This window comes from Colias philodice, chromosome 17 (genome assembly GCF_061535455.1).
Source record: "Colias philodice isolate Cphi_HAF_F1 chromosome 17, ilColPhil1 Martin Lab GWU primary, whole genome shotgun sequence".
Classification (NCBI taxonomy): Eukaryota; Metazoa; Arthropoda; class Insecta; order Lepidoptera; family Pieridae; genus Colias; species Colias philodice.
In genome coordinates this window covers 10,639,677-10,647,319 of record NC_143102.1, presented here as the reverse complement: position 1 = coordinate 10,647,319, position 7,643 = coordinate 10,639,677, and the positions used below count along the sequence as shown (strand labels likewise).

Here is a 7,643-nt window from a genome sequence, read left to right as displayed (position 1 = left end):
AATAAGATATTATTACTTACTATACTTACCACCTTATCATTGTCAAATAATGTTACCTAACTATATGTTCTATATGTGGTAATATTAACAATAATTTTTCAATTAACTTTTAAAATCAATTTATTTATCGCATGTGGCTGGAGGCATAAATTTCTAAATTTATAATTAACTGGTTATCAAATTAAAATCTCTAGTAACCGATTGCATTTTAAATAGACGCATACGAATAATAATTTAAATTAATTCACGCAATTATTTACTGTATTTTTCTATTTGTAATGATGAAACAGTGTAACGTTACACAATCTAATTTATTACATACTAGATTTCCGCCCGCGGCTTCGCCCGCGTTTGCAAAGGAAAACCCGCATAGTTCCCGTTCCCGTGGGATTTCCGGGATAAAACCTATCCTATGTGTTAATCCAAGTTACCCTCTATATGTGTGCTAAATTTCATTGTAATCGGTTCAGTAGTTTTTACGTGAAAGAGTAACAAACATCCATACATCCATACATCCATACATCCTTACAAACTTTCGCCTTTATAATATATATTAGAATATTAGATATTAGATTTCATAAGTGTTTGGAACTATTACTTATTTAATATATTATCTGTTGGAAACTAAAAAGTTCAAAGAACCTTCGGAACCTAATTAATTATTACAATAGTTTTGACGACAATTGCTTACAAAAATAGCAATGAAAACTATCATACTAATCCAGTTTTATAATGAATCTTTAATTGTGTATGTTTGTTAAAGAAGAAAGTCGTTTCAATCTTACGTAAAAAAAATACCCGTTTCAGATGAAATCTACACTTACCTTACCTAATATTGTTTTATTACCCAGAATAGCTACACCTACACCATATAGTTACATAGTTCCACGAGCAAAACCGGAGCGAAAAGCAATATCAAACAGTAGAAAATTCAATATATCTTCGTTTACAATTCCGTTAGTGGTACGGGGGCCTAGCGATACGTGTCGCAAAGAAATTAGAACGGGTCGCGTGGTAGGGGGGAGATCTGCCTTCACTTTAGTTGCTAGGCGAAAATTGTAAATGCGAGTGCAGTGCCGCGCTTAGCGATGTCGATGTAGTCGATAGGGATTTATCGACGTATCTAGTGACAAGAAGCGCAATATGATACTTAATATGTTGGGTGACTGTTAATTGAAAAGTCAATAAATATTATGCATACTTAAAAGATAATCTGATCGTATACAAATCGATAGCATCTTTTTAAGTAGATAAAACCACCACACCTACAATATTTAATTATTCAGATACATAATACTTTAACATACAATAACCTCTAAGTATGAAAACTACAACAAACATCCTTTAAATAAAGTCTATAAATAAAAACATTGAAAAGGAAACAATAAATAAAAAATACAATCCATTTATTCCAATTACAACACAATAATTATAAAAATTAACACATATGCAAATCAAGTAATCATGAACGAACAACTTTAATGCCTTACAAAACATAACAATTCCACATTCGTATAACAATTTAGCATATTTAATAATGTCTAATCATCGTTTCCGAACGTTGGGCAACACTTACGAATACGTGAAATTTCGACAATTTTCGCTGACGTTGCACAACACTATTATCGCAGAACGCACACAGACGCAAAATGTTGAATAAAATAGACAACGCAAACTTATTCTATGCATTTCGTATTCACCTGTTTAGGCTATTTCGAACTTTAACGTATTATAAATAGGGTGGAAAATGTCCAAATATGTTTGTTGTATGTATTTGCAATGTATAAAGTCATCGACCCGTATACGAACCTACCTCAATGCGAAAAATATAAGTGTTGCTAAGCGTTTGTGTTGCAATTTGATCATTTTGTTGATACACCTGTCGATTGTTAGATTTTACTGGAAACATCGATAGAAACGTGCTAACACAAGAAATATATGGAACTTATTTTGTCTGTTTGTCTCTGACCTTTTTATCTTCTTATACATATTCAGTTCATTTCGATATGATGATAAGAACGGCCTTGAAAAAAATACCTTTATATTGAAAATTTAACTTATAGGGGCTGAAAATTGAAATAGGGGATGGATTTCTATGTATTTTTATGGCGGGAAAACATTGAAGGTCTCAATGTCCTTAAATATATTTGTTGCAATTAAATATGTATTTTTATTTTTTAGTAAACAAGTTTGAGGGATTTTCTCAATATAAATGTGAGTGGTAATTTTTCCGTTTTTCATATTATGTTTTTAAATTTAAGCTCACGAGCATCAGGGGGTGTAACTCAGTGGTAGAGTGTCTGCTTCGCATGCTGAAAGTCCTGGGTTCAAATCCCAGCACCTCCAAACACATTACTTTTATGTTATTTAAAGTAAGTGATACTTACTTAATATTTATTTATAATATTTTAGGTACTTACTAAAAAATTTAAATAATTATTCTAATACGTATTTTACCCATCGCGATTTTCACCGCTTTTGTTCAACTAATTAAAACTGCATTTAAAAATGGTTCAGCAGGTTTTACATAAAAGAACAAAGAATATGAATATTTTTAAGTTGTTAGCAGGTTTTATGTTTACAACATAATAATTAGCGTATGTAGTTGCTAGACTTGTTTTTCATTATATTTTCGTTTATGTAGGTATTTATAAAATGGTTCCAAACTTTAACATATACATAGTAACTTACCTATTCATTATGTGCGTATACCTACTATTAAATTGTCTTTTCGATTAGACTGCTTCACAATTATTATATACTAGCGGTCCGCCCCGGCTTCGCCCGTGGTACATATTTACGTTTTCTCTACATAAAAACCATCCTCGTACTTCAAGGAATATAATAAAAAAAGAATTATCGAAATCGGTTCAGCCGTTCTCGAGTTATGCGCTTACCAACACATTTTGCGATTCATTTTTATATATAAGATTCATTTCTAATTATTATGTTTTACCTTATTAAGGCCTTACTCCAATGATTACCTAACATAATATCACTATAGTACAATAATTTCCAATTAATCAAATATCCAACTATGGTAAAAAAGCCATAGTATATGTAAATTATGGTTGGTGAAGTAACAATATTATGTCACTATGTAAATTGTAGGAAGCATTGTGTAACTTGACTTGTGTATGCCTTCTAGATTTTATTGACTATTTTCTTTTTTTCATCCGATTTCAAATAAATGAAGTTTTCGACTTTAATTTGTGTGTTTGTTACCGCATAATTTTCGACTGGGTGAACCGATTTTGATGATTATTTTTTAATTTTTTTCATTTGAAATTTTATCTTGTTCTTACAATTTAAAGGTTTAGTTTTTTGTCAAAAAATAATTGTTATTTAAGTTGTAAATATCTGGATATTGTAATAAATGTATGTATGTTTGTGATACAGCGCCTATTATATTGAATACAGATTGTTTGATCGAAACAAAAAAAAATCAATAGTCTACATCTACATAATAAATTGCTTTTATTGGAAATTGAATAATTTTGATTCAAAAACTTATTAATCTTATTGATATTCCAAAGAAAACTTAGGTATATTAAAAGTAGAGTAATTTTAATACTGAAAAGATGTAAATTTCGCAGCGCTTAAATATGGCCTCCAAAGCATTACATAACTTGAACATACATAAATTTCAGGCAAAATCTAAAATGTTGCCAGTCACAAAATATCAGTTTCGCAGTCCATTGAACAGAATTCTATCTGGGCGCAAATAAATCAGCTTTTCGGTATCGGATCCGGGGGAAATTAAACACGTCAAAACGGATTATAACCTGACGTTTGCCGTTAAAAAGGAAAGGTGGAAAAATTGCTTTTTAGTTTGCTCCTGACATTTGTAGGACTTATTGATGAATTAGGAAATTTTGTAAGGTTTTTACCTCTCTCGGATGTGGTTAATTCTTAGTATAAGGAAATCGATTATAAATAAGACTGATAAAATATATTATATATTTTTTTTAATTTAAAAAATGATAATATGATAAATTCAAATGATAGATTAAACACTGTGACAAAAGTAAGCTACGAATTAAGATTGCTAAATTGCTTGTAAATTGTTACATCGAAATTAATTAATGCTGTACATGTGATGTTTTTAAATGATAGAGACGTTTCACCATTGTTGATAGTTCTCCTGATTACCTGTTCGCATGTGTTTGACGTATATTTTCATACATTATCTGTCTATTAAACTAGCAGATATGTTAAATAGAAGATTTCCAGAAGCTATGAAATCGTCCAATAGTATCACTTGTGTTTCTTGAGAGACTAGATTATGCTTTTTTAACTCAGATCACTGATGGGTTATCATGAGCGCTTTTTCACTTAGCAACAGATACCTGCATCAAGTAAACTGTATTAAACACCGTAAAATACCATGATTACATTGATCAAAGAAAGCATAGACAATAATAATATGTCACGAAACAACGACGGTCGTGTGAAACAAATTGCCGTTCGCATCGCTCGTGTTCTTGCTGATAAACCGGTGTTGCTAGGCGCGGTCTGGCCTACTATACGGATAGTCGGGTGGAGAAGGGATTTTCTATATAATATAAAACCTGTAAAAGAAAATTGTGGGATAAAAACGACAAAAATGAATACAGGACACACAAGTTTTGAAGTTACTTCATATGGGATTAAAAAAACAATTTTGCCAAACCCATTTTTTGATGTGCTTATTAAAACTGAAATAGTTATCACCTACAATCTAATGCATACTGCATAGTACAATTGATTTCTAATATAATTATGTATTACTGAACTCCTCCGAAAGACTGGAACGATTTTTATTAAATTTTATTTAGGTCTTTAAATCAACATATATCTTCATAAGTGAGAATAAAATTTGACAGATCAGCTAGTATGTTATAAAATACTAGGTTTCCGCCCGCGGCTGCGCCGCGCAGTCAAAGAAAAACCCGCATAGTTCCCGTTCCCATGGTATTTCAGGGATTGCGTCATTTTCCCGGGATAAAAAGTAGCAAGTAGAGTAAAAAGTAGATGTCCTTTCTCGGGTATCAAAATATCTCCATACCAAATTTCATGAAAATTGTTCAGTAGTTTAGGCGTGATTGAGTAACAGACAGAGTTACTTTCGCATTTATAATATTAGTATGGATAAGGGAATTTAATACGTTTTTTCTGACATTTGAATTAGTAATCTATTTAGAGCGACTTGGAGAGGCCTTTGCTCAGCATTGGGACACGACAGGCTGATATAATAATAATAATATAATAAAAATCTATTTACAGAAAACGAATCGCCAAATGTGTTGCAAAGCGTAAACTTGTCCAATTCGGCTAACTAGTTTTTAACGTATATCTTAGGGCACAAGGAAAGTTCTTACATAGAGAAAGAACGTAATAGGTCAGAACAATGTTTGCAAGGGCAGCTAGTATCACTACATAGTATAAAACAAAGTCGCTTTCTCTGTCTTTATGTCCCTATGTCCCTTTGTATGCTTAAATCTTTAAAACTACGCAACGGATTTTGATGCGGTTTTTTTTAATAGATAGAGTGATTCAAGAGGATGGTTTTAGTATATAATTTATTAGGTTTTAGACAAAGCGGGCGAAGCCGCGGGTGGTAAGCTAGTATATTATAACTGACTTCTTTACCCGACTGTACATAAACGAGCGATGTTAGAAAGCGCCGGCGCCAGCTACCACTCTTAAACTTAATTATCCCAACAATAGCAATGCAATATATGAAAGTTGTGTTTGCGGACCCTACGATCTGTGCCCAAATTAATGGTACCGTGTCTCATCGCTTTAATGGATACCGTGTGATTGTATTCTAGAGGTAATATTAGCACAGATTAGAATTTAGATGTAATAGTAAATAAATACATTTATATAATAAGTAAATAAATCTGTACTTATTATAATTGATACTTTTTTTTAGAGGTAGTTAAATACTCGTAGATATACTATGAACATATTATAACAGAATGCTGTGATCGATTCGACCATTATTAATAAATAAATGAAGAGGATTTGACACACACACTTAAATGAAATATGTATAGGGGTGTGTCAAATCTGCACTCCTACTAAGTCTGCCAAATTAATAAAAAGGGATACAAAGATGGTTCACGTATATAGAAGACTAGCGAACTACCCTGGCTTCAACCGTAGTACAATCATAGCTTTTCCTATTCAGGAATCACTAAAATTTTCAGCTGTGAAAGATTTTTTTAAATCGGTAGTTCCTGAGATAAGCGGGTGCAAACAAATTATGTATATTATACCTACGTATAAAATACTGACTCATGCTTGAACTAGATTAAGTACTGTAATTTCGAACAATTGAACACCGGGGGTGTAACTCAGTGGTAGAGTGTCTGCTTCGCATGCTGAAAGTCCTGGGTTCAAATCCCAGCACCTCCAAAAGCAAAATACTTTTTATTTTTTCATTTACTTTTATTATGAATGTTTTGCTTAGATTTATTAGATTTTTTAAGAAATTTGCAACAATTTGTTTTTAGAGATGAAAATGATAATTTAAAAAGTACAATACATATTGCGCATATGATTATTTATATAACAGTATTTATTTATGTAGGTACACACTTTTTATAGTGTTAAATAGAAATAGATACGGTACAGTTAATCAAAACAAAAGAGAGACATAGTAATTGTTATAGATAACAATACAACTAGTATTAATAAAAAAACGAGTGACTTTTTATTTAACAAAAACATTAACTTCAAAGAATTACAAAGATTTAGTAAATTTTCCTATATAATGTCTACTTAAAAAATTACTGTAGTAAATTTGATATTTTTTAAGGTTAGTTTATGTTCTATAATACCTATCTAGTTTCTACATTGTATTTGCACCTCTATTCAATAAAGTCTAAGTACATACAATAATAATATCAAAATACGAAAATAATAACCTAATCTAATATCATAGTGCCAAGTGTGATCTTTAATTGATAACATACACGGGGTCAACAACCTGCCCTACATTTGGCTGATCGCAGATGAACTGTTACTATGCGCTACTATCCTATTTTCTGCATAAATTGTACAAGCCAAACCAACCCTTATTCCCTAGGCATAAATGACGATTATCGCGTGTATTATTTTTGTATTCGAAAAACGTGTGTCACCGTACACATGTGGTTTGCATGCGTCCATGTTTTATGTGCTTTCTCTTGTGATTTTACTACTTCTGGTGTAAAGGTTAACTTTTTATGTTGAAGGTGTAGATGTTTATTGCACCCTTCCACACTTTAAAGCTTGCGGAAGATATATTAGAAAATAAATAATAAATAAAAAATCCGTAAAATTGTAAATCTATAGGCGCCATGCTTCTTTACTAAAAAAATATATTTTGATATTACTTGTATGACTAGCCTGAAAAACTCAGGCCCAGAGATAAAGAAGATATTAAGAAGTAATATGAAAGTAATTAAAAAGAATTGTCTTTTGTCCGTAAAATATAATTTAGTGTACGAACTTTCAGCTCAAAGCTTACCCAACCAACAAATCGTTGCTCTATAGAAGGGATAAGAACGTTTCAGAGGTGCTAACTGTTAGTTCTATAAGGGTGATAAGAACGTTGTATAAACCCCAAAGTGGCGCATTTATAAAGCCATTTGATGGTATTGTGTTGCTGTAGC

The 7,643-nt window shown here is 31.5% G+C and overlaps 2 non-coding genes across 2 annotated transcripts; both read left to right on the top strand.

Moving 5' to 3' along the window:
- Nucleotides 1–2,274: 2,274 nt before the first annotated feature.
- TRNAA-CGC (transfer RNA alanine (anticodon CGC)) lies at nucleotides 2,275–2,346 on the top strand. Its single transcript has one exon. It is a non-coding gene; the product is annotated as a tRNA-Ala (tRNA).
- Nucleotides 2,347–6,330: 3,984 nt separating this feature from the next.
- Nucleotides 6,331–6,402, top strand: TRNAA-CGC (transfer RNA alanine (anticodon CGC)). The gene has a single exon. It is a non-coding gene; the product is annotated as a tRNA-Ala (tRNA).
- Nucleotides 6,403–7,643: the final 1,241 nt, after the last annotated feature.